Here is a 13,996-nt window from a genome sequence, read left to right on the forward strand (position 1 = left end):
GTAGTTACAATGGAATAGTCAAGTAGAGACCAGTGAGCCATAGGGACCCATAAGTACACAAATACAGCAAGCAGATGTTCGTTACTCTATCCAGACAGACACCTGGCAAAGAATAAACATGTAACATGCAAGTCAAAACATAAACAAACACATAAATTGACACCACCAAATGCCATATTAATGCCATTATTAATATTCTGCTGGGTTTATTTGGAGGGAGAGGAACTTAAACAATAAGCTAAAAGAAGACAAAACCAGGAAAAAACCATTGAGCACAAGCAGATGATGCCAGTGGGGCAACAAGGAAGATAACATAGCTGTTAAGTGGAAATGAGGTAGGGACTAAGAAAGGGAGAGGGTTGAAGCAAACTAGACAAAGCAAAGCAATAGTGGCCAAACCTAGAGGAAATTTTCTTATTGTCTGACTTTCTCTATTTGGGCTGCTTCTGCATCTTTTCCTACAATTTTAAGGTCTAGCTAGGCCTGGCTACTTTATTCTTCCCTTTTTACTCTCCCTTCTTGGGTCCTTGTGCTGTGTAATGTACATGGGCCTAGCAAACACAGTCTCTGGTTTGGCTGTTTCTGCTGAAATCCAGGCTACTAATTTCTGGGGAAATCTCTTTGTTGTTTCTGTTTTGAAGTGCTTTGTGACTCTGAATATATCTGTGGGTGTGGGTAGGAAGCATTATCCCATCTCTGCTTGGCTTGCAGTCTCTGGAGTTCTAACTACACTGAAGAATTCAGTTTGGGTCTGTACCCAAGTGTGTCTTTCATGTCTAGTGAAACTAAAATTGAGGAAAATCAACTGCACCATTGATTAGAGTTGTTACCTTGGGCTGGGGTTTTTCGCTTGTGGTGGTGTTTTGTTTGCAATAAATCATTTATTCACTGCTGTATCAAAATTATGGTTGAATCTTTGATCAAGGCTGTACCCAACTTCCCATTCTTGTGGCAAACTACTGAAAGTAGTAAGGCATGAACCAAATCATAGAATCATAGGATGGTTAGGGTTGGAAAGGACCTTAAGATCATATAGTTCTAAACTCCCTGCCATGGGCAGGAACCCCACACACTAGACGATGTCACCCAAGACTCCATCCAACCCGGCCTTGAACACTGTCAGGGATGGAGCATTTATCACTACTTTGGGCAACCTGTTCCAGTGCCTCACCGCCCTCACAATAAAGTTCTTCCACTTAGTTTAGCCCTTTAAGTCAAGGATGTCTCATGCTGTTAGTGGCATGTTAAAGTAGCTTTTCTATTTAGCCTCGTAATTTTTATTTTCTGACAGAGAGAATCTGTTCTAGAGATATTCACCCACCCTTCCTCTGTAGCTGACTTCCCATCGGGATCTTTACTTATAACATCTTCTGTTTAAACAGTATTTTGAACTGTAGAAGGCTACTTCAGTGAGGATAGACCTACAACTTCCATGCAGCAGAACTCAAGCTTGGCGACAGCAGTTAAAATGCTAGATGATCTTAGCTTTACCATCCATTTTGTCAAAAAACAGGGTAAGTTAGACTGGGCAGAAATCTGGGTTTATGTGGCTAGATTTCTGACAGTGTCTTGCTGGGCACCATAGAAGAAATCTCTAGCACAGTACTGGAAAAATCCTAGCTGAGTACCTTAGTTATTGGGCCATTTCCTGTTGGAGTAATTTATTGAATAGATTTATTGGAGAACAATGTAGGTATGTGTGAAAAGTGGACAGCATGATAGTGACTAGGATGCAAATGAGGAAAATAAATTGTCTGTGATGAGCTAGATGCATAATTAGTGAATGTAGGAAAAGGAGAGGTGATAGTTTTTGCAGTGGAAAGTTAGATTACACACAGCAGGAGTTATGTTAAGAATGAACTATTAGATTTTCTTGGGTTAGAAGGTTTTTGTGATTATTTGACAAGATCAGATTAAAATTAAATATATATTAATCTTATAGTTCCCACCATCATATAATTTTATAAAAGCTAAGTAACTACTTAATTTTTAACTTATTTTTAACATTTGATCATCAAATAGATCTACTTTCTTCAGTTCAAAAGTCTGATTTAAAATACAGATTACCACTTGTAATTGGCCTTGGGTTCTCCAAAGACCTCACTTCTCATTGCTAAGTGAGTATGCTGAAATTGCATTCAGTGAAACTGAGCATGGACATAATCTGAAATCTGGATGTAAATGTTTTGTTTAGATTCTTTAATTTTCCCCGTACCACCGCAGGAAAAGAACACACACTATGAAAGCCTGTGGTCTCCATGAACACTGCTCTGCTGCTAAAAAACAATTATAGTGAATGGTTGCTGGGCAATCAGCTATCAAGTAAACTGAGATCCCTTAGCTTTCCCATACTTACCTTGATTAATGATTTAGCTAGTCATAAAATGTGTATTTGTAATTTAGATAGAACACTGAATGTTTTTCAGGGGAAATAAAAAAATGTGCCTCATCTGTAAAAGCCTTTCTTCGGGTTGAAATAGGCTGTAATTAATATTATAAATACAATCATTTTGATATAAATCTCTAATATGTTTTAATGGCAAAACCTTTTATGTTTACCCTGACAAATAATAAAGTATCAAACTTCCTATCATTTTTGGTTCTTCCAGTTGACACTTTATGAATATTTTTTAGAATGAAACCAAGCTACCTACTTCTCAATTGTTTTCAGCAATAGCAAGGTCTGATCCAATTTTGATTAGCATTCATGGGTGGCTTTCCATGTGCTTGCAAGGCTCAAGGACTGGGTCTCAGAGTCAAATGCTACTCAAAAAAAGCCAAACTATCATGTTATAAGAAATATTTCTCAAATTTCTTTTCTTCTTCAGTTTAACCACACGGTATTTCAGTATCTTACTTTTAATAACAAAATATGGAGCAGTTTCTTTCAAACTGAGCAGAGACATTCTTTCAAAATTGATAGTAATATGCCAAGGTAATGTGTTTGGTATTTCATTTCAACAAATGTAAAAGGCATAACCAAAACTGTCTTTACCAAGTTCTGTAAATATACTAAAAAAAGACTGGTAACCACATACATGAGACACAAATTGCCTTCAAAGTGTCTGTGTACATTTTCCCACAAAAATAGGAAAGTGACATTCATTCACAATGTCAGAAGAATATTATTTTTATGCTTTGGCTTTATGGGCTGAAATCTGCACTAACAGATTTCACATGCACTAACTTCTTTATGATTTGTTCTATCTTAGGGCTATTTTCAGCATAATCTTTTTATGGGGCTATATTATGTATTAAAATATAGTTTTCTTGACATAAAACGTATGTTCAGAGGATCATAAAAATGTTCCTTGTTTTAGATGCTCAGGACCATTAATAATATCTAAATTATTAAAAGACAAAACATTTTATTTCAAAATTGGGAAGACAGTTTCAAAGTAGCTCTTTCTTTAAATTATTCTTTATAATTAGAGACCAAGAACAAAGTTTAGCTAGTGCTTATCTTAGCTAGCTGAGTTTAGCTGGATGCATTCATGCCATTGCAAGAATGCTACACCTACATAATGCAGGTATATGCTTGCATGTGTCTGTACATATATATACACTCTTTCAGTAACTTTCAAAAAAAATAGTAACTACTTTAAACCATCTCATTTTAGGTCTTTTATACACTTACGAGAATTTGCTGTTTATTCATCTACTTCCTTAAAAAATGTCAGATGTTTTGCAAACACATTGTAAGTCTTTCATATGAAATATTTTCAACTGAAGTGGACAATGAGGAAAAATGAGAACATGGGAAATAATAAAAATCAAGGAGGCAATGATTTCCATGTATTTCTTAATATTTTTTCCACAGTTAAATATTGTTATCGCTAATTAGTTAAAAATCCTAAATGATTAATTCATTCCATTCTATACATAGGATAGATATTTATCAAAATCTTTCAAAAACACGATATATTAAATTTATTAAGTATATAAAAAGCTTCAGAACAGGCAGTAGTGTAACTACCTGATAGCTTTCAGACAGGTAGTAGTAGTAGTATTGAGTTTAAAGATCAGGGAAGAGCAATTCCTTTTTGTCACAATTAAGTTCTGCCTTTGATTTTCCATTGTATAACACTAGGACCAGAAAATAATACATGTTTGAGTATTATAGTTACCCCATAATTTCATATAAAGAGTTTTTCATTTGACATGCATCAAAGAAAATCTATTACTAGCTTTGGAATCAAATTCTTACTGTTCAATGTTTTCACTTTTCTCCATTATTAACCAAGTTAGTTGGCCAAGATTGTTCCAGCTAAGAAGTCGCTAATGAAGTCAGGAGTTTCTTGGTAATCTTGTTTAATTGATTACAAAATGACAGAGTGTCTTCTTCAATTCGGCTTTGAAAGAGGAAGAAAAAGAAGCTGTGCCTTCTTTATAAATACATTTGGTTTCATTTTCATCAAAGGAATACCTGAGTTCTTTACTTTTTTTGCCTCCTGAGGCACCAAATCAAGACCATTTGTATATCTACCTGGTTACACTGAAAAGGGGAGTTATTTAATGAGCATTTAATGAATACTTTATTCAATGAACGTGATCTAAGAAACTGACAACAAAAGCTCTGCTGAGCTATTTTGGAGTTAAGGATCCTGTACTTTTCAAGAAATTGAAATCAAATTTAATCTTCTTTAGCTTTTAAATCAGCATGTTGCAGCTACAGAACCTGTTTCATCCTATCTTAGAAAAGGACATTTCAAGCAAAAGGGCTGCAGGTGGTTTTTAAAGTATGGTTTTTTGCAGATAGAGTTTAGCGTAGCGAAAATGATGCACACTTTCAAATTTTTTTTTAATTATTTTTACAAAAACTATTTATAAACAATGAGAAATCAAACTGTAAATTAAAATCCTACATATACACTGCTGAAATTCTCTGCTTGCAGAGCTTTTGTCTAGTTTTAAGTCTTCACAAAAATGCCTTGAAATTCTGCAAATAAAGCAATGTTTTTTAACAATAATTAAATTCTAACAGGCAAAGAAATTATTTTTAATAATATCATTCATGTTCGTAGTCTTACAGAAGTGGTATCTGAAACTGGCTCCTTACACAGAAAGCATTTTCTGCACTCTGTCGCATGGAAATGCAACAACTGAAATAATGATTTGATGTTATGCGCAGGCCAGGAAGTAATCCGTAGCTGTATCACTGCTGTGTTCTTCAAATTCCCCAATAGTTCTTTTGATTATGTCTATCTTTTTTTCTTGTGTGTTATACTTGGAGAAAAAGTGAACGAAACACAGTCCTTTCCTTGAACGTAAACTAGTATTATTCTTACCTGTTGCTCTATATGAGAAATTAATAACTTTCTTCTACCGTTAAAGTGATTTTCAGCTAATTGCTTAGCAGAAATTTATGTACAGGGTAAAGGCGACAAGCTGGTTTTGTGTTATACACAGTAAATGTTTCCTGTAAGAAGAGAGAAAGTACTTCCAAAAAGGTGAATATAATCTTGATTTTTTTTATTTATATCAGTATTTATGAAAACCCATATTTTAATACATACATATAGTAAATATTTAATTGGGCAAAACAATATTAAAGTCATTTTGATTAGCAACACAGAAACAGTCTTATCATTTCTGATGTTTGCTATTTTATTTTAGAGGGACAAATTAGGTTAGCGTTTCATGCACTTAACTGATGTTTATGTCTCCTTTTAATGAGACAGATATCTTAATTTCATTTTTCATTGTGTGGTTTTCAGCACTTTTTATGTCTTTCTTAGAACAAAATGAAAAAGATATCTTTATAAAGTAACCTAACTACCTGATAGACTTCAGTTTCATTCCATCTGCTTGCTTTGGTTTTATGTGCAATGGAATAAATCTGTTTTCTCTGTTGAAATTTCTGTGCAAGGTTCCCCAAAACAAAAATCTTTCCATATTATCCTAAGAGTAGTTCTCTTGTTCACCTTGAAAGAAAACAAAACAGTAGGAGGCTGGTCCAGAAAACTTGAGTTGTCATTTCAGCTTCCTAATGAAGCCTCTCCGGATCCTCAGCCTGTTTCTGTGTCTTACTGCCCTAAACTGTCCAGTATTCTTTCTTCTGGTCTCACCTCAGGTCAGCAGGAAGAATCTAGATTTTTTAAAAAAGGCACGAAATATCAAAAAACATGAGACAGTCATGAGTGAGAGAGACTAACAAACCTCCTGCTGTTGCCTGATACAAAACATACAAATCCTATGCCAGTGGCATTCTTCAGCGGTCTTCATAGAGTAAAGATGGAGGAATTAGCTCCACAGAGTAACTCTAGTTATTATATAGGAACATTCAGTTTAGTGTGCATTTCTGTTTCATCCTCAAATTAATGTAACATGAAGGGACTATATGAAAAAGAAAATTACATAGTACAAGCTATTGAAAGGTTCATATCTTACAAAATAGACCAGTGTGGATGAGGATAAAAAACAGTGAAGGATAGTTCAGGAATTTCTATTTCATTTTCCAAAGTTTTTCTTTAGCCTTTGGGCTAAGATGCTCCACCCTGTAAGTGGGATTTTTGTCTTACTGCCTGTTGTTTGGGCTATAAAGTGTGGCAGTGTGTCCTTTTTGGTTGAAAGATGCTAAAGAAGGAAAGCTGAGTTCTTTTCCTTCTTAATGATACCTTTTTAAGAGAAAATGTGCTTTCTTGATTCAAAATTACACTTTTTATCTCATAAAATATGTAAATGTACAGATGCCATTTTTTTGGTAAAGACCCAACTAAACAGCCCATGGTACTATGTGAATGTCCATGGAAGAGAAATACATTGTCTGTTTAAAAGAGAAGAACAGCTTTCTCTCCAAAGCATCCCTCTTTTCCTGAATATTCACAGGGAAGTAACCTTCAGTACATTTATGCACAGTAGTCATCTGCCTAACTAGTTCCAAATCTTGAAAATAAATTCTGTGTTATGTAATAAGTTCATCAGTGACAATAGATAAGTTTGCAATTGCAGTATTAAATGAAACTTTAAATGCTTCAAAAATTCTTTATGTTCAACTCCGAGCTAGGGAAAAGCCATGGGTGCTGATTTCACCTTTTTTTTTTTTTTTTCTTATTTTCCCTTTTTGCCTCTTCATGGTAGTTTCCTCCTCTTACCCAAAAGTCCAATATCTCCAGGTGTTTTTTTCTGTTTTCAAATTTCTTGTGAAGGTGGATTTCCTTGGAGAAAGCGGCAGTTCTTTTTTAACTGTCAGACTTCATCTTTCGTGTCACATTTTATATGTACCTATTTATATACCAAAACAGACCTTAAGGTCCCAACATGGCACTGACATTGCAAGCAGAGTGTCTCATCTTGAGTTTAGTCTATGGCTTTCTTCTGAAATCAGTGATTCTTTTCATGAAGGGTCTAAAGTTTTTGAATATGTTTAATGTCAGTGTCTATTTCTAAGTGATTGGTACATACTAAAAATTGTAGAAGTGTAAAGGAGCAGGAATTATAAACCTCACTGATTAGCAACTCAATGATTTTGAAAACGCAAAATAATAGGAGCATGTAAGTTGAAGATTACTGTATAATTGTTTGTTATTACCAGAAATGCACAACTTTTGCAGCATATTTACTGTACTTTTTTTTTTTCACCTTCAGTTTCTTGTGACTTGTATATGAATGTAGTTTGGGAATGGATATTTTAAGAAAAATATAGCATCAGCTAATTTAGAAGAATGAATCTATACTACATTGTTTGGGGAGGTTTTTCAGCTATTTAAGCAATAATTATTTTTTTTACACACTTAGTTTCATAATGTGCTGTCCATAACTTGGAGTTATCTGGGTTCTCTAGAAATTCTGCTATCCTTAACACGCTGAAGAAAAAGGAAAGATAATGACCCAAGATAAACCTGTGAAAGCTCTCTGGTTAGGAGCTCCGGCATTTGGCAGTGCATGCCCTACTTAGCAATGTCTTGCTGTGTATGTGATAAGATTGTTTTAAGCTCTTCATGACTCACTACTCACTTTTTCAAAGCTTCAGGTATTTATGTTGTACTAAGAGGGATGACAAGTCCTACATAATTAGTTCTGTTTACTTGATTAATAATTTTACTCATATACTATGTGAAAAGTTCTGTTTACTTTGATTACTAAACTTACCTGTATACAATATGAAACTATTTTCCCCTAGGTGACAGCTAGAGCAAAATATTTCCCTTTTCATGTCCACTTTTTTTAACTTCTGTTAAAAAAGATGCTCTTTTTCCAGCAATTACTCCATCTCGCTTATCATAATTCCTAATAAGAAAGTACTGCATAATGCTGGAGCCGTTATGCTGTCAAGAATAACTTATTTTGCTAAGAATAACAAGTTGGAATATCTTACCTGGACTCAATCATTTACCAAGTACCAAAGTTTATAAGGAAGTTCAGAACTGGAGTGCAAAGCAGAAGATGGGGGATGAACTGAATTTCTAATGCTAATATTTAGTCAGAAGGTTAACTTCTTTTAACCTCATATTCTGCATAGTACCTGCAGTTGTTTTTAAATTGACAGATTTTTGGCAACTACCTGATGTTTCTGAGGCCATAACATGTAATAGTAACAGAAAAGGAATGATCCTTTAGGAAGTAGGATCTTCTAATAAACTCAGATAAAATAAACAAGCTGTTTGCTTCAGTAAAACTAATTTAGATTCCAAAGCCAGGCTCTTAGTTACTATGTGGTATTTTTGAAAATATTCTTCTCTTTTGTTTTTGTTGTACTTGAGATGATATATTCTTGAATGAAGTCCAATCCTTCAAGCAAAGATGTTTTCCTAGTAGACTTTTGGGTGCAAGTTGTATTTTCCCAAGGTGACTCACCTAACTTGTAATAATACATGGCTTCATAGAATTCACAGAGCTACTTTTAAAAACAGAAAATTTAAGTCTTGGCATTAACCAATCACCTTTTAGGATTGTAAAGAGAATACAAATATGGGCTGTAATTGTCACAGAGTTTGGCTGAGTTGAAATATAGGTGCACATTAGACTAAATGGTATTTTAGATTTGCTTACAAAGTAGGAAATGAATGCATCATCCAAAATGGATTTTGCGCTATAATGGTGCTGTGGTTAGTTCACATTAAGTTTCAATTAGACAAGAATGTGACAGGACCTTTTAATTAGTCAATAAATTTCTGTCACTGGAAGTTGACAACCTGGAAAGCAGTCTGCTTTGGCGGTTGTTACCCAGCACAAGTTCTATCAGGCAGTATGTGTCATTAAATGTTGTGCAAGACCTCACCTTCAACTGGAACACTTAAGAGTAAGTGGTTTTAACTTTGATTCTCATTCTGTGTTAATGGTATGTTGACAAGGGTGGAATTTTTTAATAGGAAAAAAAGAATTACCAAAGTCTTAAGTAAGAAGCAGTCTGGGTTGTCTGTGTCATATTATGTAACGTATCAAACTGTCTTTTTCCCCTACATATGATGTGTGATATGCTTAAGACTTAATCACCCAAACTTGTTAAGTAGAAATTAATTAAAAGTGTATAATGATGTGTTCCTCAGAAATAATTGGTGTGATTAAAAATCTGACTTTCATAACATAAGGCATCAGAAAGGTTTTCATGCATTTTCCTTATATTTGTTTTATTTCTTTTAATTAAAAATGCTGGGGTTTAAAACTACATTGCATTATTTTAGATAATTACACTTTCTTTCTGAAAAAAACAGAAATTAAAATTAGTGCCCACCTATTTTCCATCCTGCATGGACATAATTACAGTCATATGGAATAAAGTTAGAAACACATGAGCTCTTCAGAAGTAAGGATTGTAACAATAGATCTTGATTCTTAAATCTGTGCTTTCTCAATTTATGAGTAGTGGGAACTCCCCTAGGTAAAATTTTAAAAAATAAGGGATTGACTGCAACTGTCTTTTCCTTTTTTGTTTATATTTGTTGAAGAGCTACCCTGATACCTGTTTAAAGACACGTGCTATGACAGTTGTATTGAATGTTGAAATACATTGTCATTGTGCTTTTTGGTTTTCAAGTGATAACGTATAGTTGTGGTTTTGCTTTTTTGGGTTTTACACAGGAGTTACTTTGCCTCACAGGCTTTGCGTGCAATGTATTGTACCTGTTGCAAATGCACTTTTGAAGTGCTGATCTCTTGTGGGGATTTCCTGGTTGTGTTGCCATATTCTTCTTAGGTAACCAGCCTTGTGACTTCAGGAAGTGGCCACATGTGTTGTAAGACACCTTGTAGAGGTGCTGGTGATATTCATGAGAAGCAAGACTGATCTGGGGGCAAGGCGCACTCAGCTTTGACAAGTGCTAGAAGACATTCATCTGGTTGGCTAGAGCTGTCTAAAGCCAAGGGCAGCAGTACTCAAAGTCATCAGTGACTGAAACTATAAAACAACTCTTGACTCTGCATCAAGTCCACCTGTTCTGGAAGAGACCATTGCCATAGCCATAGCTATATGCAACTAGCTATTCATTTACTCTTCTCACCAATACTGGTGGGTGTTACTGGCCCTGGAATGGAAAGAAGAAAAGTAGCAGAGAAGGAAGAGGCAAGGCTGAAATTGCTCAAAACTCTCCATTATTTATGGAGTTGCTCTGCCTGTTAGGATTTTGAACTCAGGAAACACATGCATCCTTCACTGTTGTGACCTTTTTTTTTCCCCTGATAGTGGACATGGCAGCCACTTCATCCTCTTCTCCTCATCAGACACTCCCATGCAGAAGCTGGGGAATAGGAAAGGATACAAAGTTGGCTATTTTCCTTCTGTGCCTTGAAGGATATTTTAAGGAGGGTGTAGCATCAAGTGGGATAAAACAGCAATATATTTATAAGGGGGGTTTTGGAGGAGTAAGAAGCAACTAGTGAATGGGGATGTGTTAGAATGAAATTGTTGCATACAAAATTTAGCATACAGTGAAAAGAATGGAACATCATCAATGTTCTCAGTGGAAATATTAACATAGAGCTAAAAAACTGTCCTGAAAAATAAGGAGAAACAGAAAATCAGAAATAAAAAACTGAGACGTAGGCTAGTAGCAGTGTTTTTTAGAAGTGTTTCTCATGGAAGCTAAGTGCAAAAGGTTAATTTCTTTTTCATCTCTGAAGAAAACATGAGAAATATTGTGCACCAGAAATAAAGCAAAAAAACACTTTAGTTGTTAGTTGCACATGAAAAAAATCCTTTCCTGCATTTATTCTTGCAGCTGAAATCTGGACATAGTTCAGGAGACTGTTTCAAGCCTATCCTAGATTTCTGTTGCCATAATAAAATCTAGTTTTTGCTTCTAGTGAAATTGGCAGCCAACTTCCTCATAGAAAACACATTATCCCACAAATGAACATGGGATTAATCATCTGATAAGTAACACCAAGGTATTTCTCTGGCCTTCCCTGCCCTTTGCTGAGTATGGATCACAAGATCTGACAAAAGGAAGGGTATTTTCCTGGTAACAATCAGTTCCACTCATGTTACAGAAAACTCAGAAGAGCAATGCACCTACTTTCCTAGCAATAAGCTCTTTTAAAAAGACTCATGCAATTTTCCCCACAATGCTGGCAATTCTAGCTGAATTAGTTAATATCCTGCCCATATTTTTCCTCATCCTTGTTCTTCTACCAGTGAGAGACATTTCTGCATTTACCATTTAAATATTCCCTTGCCATGGTACCCCACCACATCTGTCTGATCTGTTTTACTTGATGCCTAAGTGTCAGCTGAAGCTATCTATAAGGGATCCAAATATAAGTGTTATGCTGTTCATTTTATACAACTATTTCCCTGTCTAGTAAACAGCATCTTTGGCAAGAATAAAGAAATATTAAATCAAATCTGGCAAGTTTTTTTATCTCAAATTCTTTGTATTGCAAGAGATCTCTATTGCTGCTACACTAAATCCTCTACCTAATTTATCCTCAATCACCATTGCCGTATCCACATTAAGCCTATTTATCTGTAAAGTGAACTAATCCAAAACTGTCATTCTCACCATTTTAACAGCATGTACTGTTCCACTGGATTCAGATATATTTATTATCGTGTGTGTTGCAAAGTACCTGTGTTTCTTAAGATGAAAAAAGATCAGGTTCTCAATGTGTTTTGTAACCCAATTTTTCCTGTTGGATTCTGTTGCCCAGTGAGTTTGTAACTAATTTCTGTTTCTTTTTTGACAAGCTGCCAGCATTGACTGTAGTTCTTTATTTATCATCATTTCCCCAGAGTTTGAGACTATTTTATGTAGGCTATTCTGTAATTGTTTGACCCAACAAAATAATGCTTGAGTATACTGCTTATCAGTAGTGTCTCACCACTTATGCATTAATCCAGATTGGTACTAGATTTTCCCTTCCGATGGAAAACCCACCAGAAGTGCAGAAGAGAAGCAAGAGCTGACATGAAGTTTATGAACCTGACCTTCAAATATTTCAAAGTAGTCTCTCCCTTGGATGGGGCTGGTTCAGAGGTGTGCAGGGTAGAAAAGGCACTCAGCCTGTCAGCTTCACAGATTTTGTGTATCTCTGATACAGGAGAGATTTTGTCCTGCTTCGAATCAATCTTGCTTCACTTCCTTCTGATTAGAGTTCCTTCAGGTCATGGGCTGTTAGCAGACTCTCTGAGCACATTAACACCTGCCAATGAGCCAAAGTGCCGTATTGATGCTGAGCCAGCATTAATTCCTGCTAAGGCCTTTGCCACCTGACTAAGGAATGCTCCCAAGAGTACTTAGTTTTCTCTACCACCTTCTTCTGCCCTTGTCCTTGCTAACAAAATCCTATAAATCCTTAGAACTGAAAGCTCAGCAAAGAAAGTGAAACTCGCAGTGCTGTGGAGAAGGTGTTTCTTCTTCCACCCTTTTTTCTTAACTGACCCAGACTCAAATTGCAGTGTCTAATTTGAAGTGTACTGAATACTGCTTTTGTATCATATACTTTTAGCAACAAAGTAAAAAGATGATATGAATATAAGGCACTCAACGCTCTGTGATAATAGGAGGGTGTTACTTGGGAATATTTCTGACGCTGTTACCGCTGAGAGCAGTGATACCAGAAGTAGGGAGTATAAGGACTGTTGGCTCTTGGTGATGCATACTGAGTAACTCGTGAGTTCAGCTGGCAGCAGGCACAGTCCAACTGTCAGTTTCATAGTCAAATTATAAGACAAATAGCGACATAGATTTAGGGTTATAAAATAAGTAGCAAGTGTACAATAAATTGGAAATTGAATCTTCAGATTCTGCTTAAATCAGTGGAGGGTAGATTTGCTGAGTAAGCACTTTATGACAAAGGCATTCACTATCCTGGGGAGAATTATCTGCTCTTAGCTGTGAGTCATACTCCTCTCTTCACCATCCTCCTTACTTATTTAACTGAGAAACAAAATGCTGTGGGTCAAAGCCCAGCTTTGTGTGCTCAAAACAAACACACACCCCATGCTCTAAAGTCACAGTCCATTCACAAATAGTCACTTTTTGATACTTTTTAAGTCAAACAGATAAAAATTAAAGGAGAGGAAACAAATGTACATACAAAGTATTAAAGAAAATTAATACTGGACAGAGTGAGCTGTAGAACAGCACAGATTAAACCAGGTTAAACAAACCTGACGTGTGAAGGAGGATATATTCTGGAATGTTTGGTTTTGAAGGTTCATTTTTAGTAAAAAGAACTGTATTTAGGTTAGTATATTATCGAAAAGTCTTCGTCAGAAGTAAAATGTTTTGTAAAAGTATTGCACTTGGCTTTTATATTTTTAATGTAGATGTTGTTTTCAGCAGTGTGTTTTCTGTTATGTTAGTTTCTGATAGTCACATTTTTCATCATTTTAAAGAATTTGGGGGAGGGGATGTTTAAAACTAGTAAGTTGTAAGTCTTTCTTTTTTGTGTAAGCAGACTTTAACTTCTTACATATCATCTTTATTTTGTTAGTTTTGAGAACATTAGATTTTTAAGAGAAGTCTATCTAATGTAAAAAGTTTAACTGTGAAAGCATGCACATGACATCCGTACTGATGTAGTTAACAATGTTATTCCCATGCATGCTAGTAAG

The 13,996-nt window shown here is 35.3% G+C and overlaps 1 protein-coding gene across 1 annotated transcript in view; it reads left to right on the forward strand.

The window, feature by feature from the left end:
• ELP4 (elongator acetyltransferase complex subunit 4) overlaps positions 1 to 13,996 on the forward strand; it is a gene marked incomplete at its 5' end in the record, with an annotated part of 146,339 nt that overhangs the window by 114,602 nt on the left and 17,741 nt on the right. The gene's annotated exons all lie outside the window — the stretch shown is intronic.

This window comes from Psittacula echo (assembly GCF_963264785.1).
Source record: "Psittacula echo genome assembly, chromosome: 5".
NCBI classification, from domain to species: domain Eukaryota; kingdom Metazoa; phylum Chordata; class Aves; order Psittaciformes; family Psittacidae; genus Psittacula; species Psittacula echo.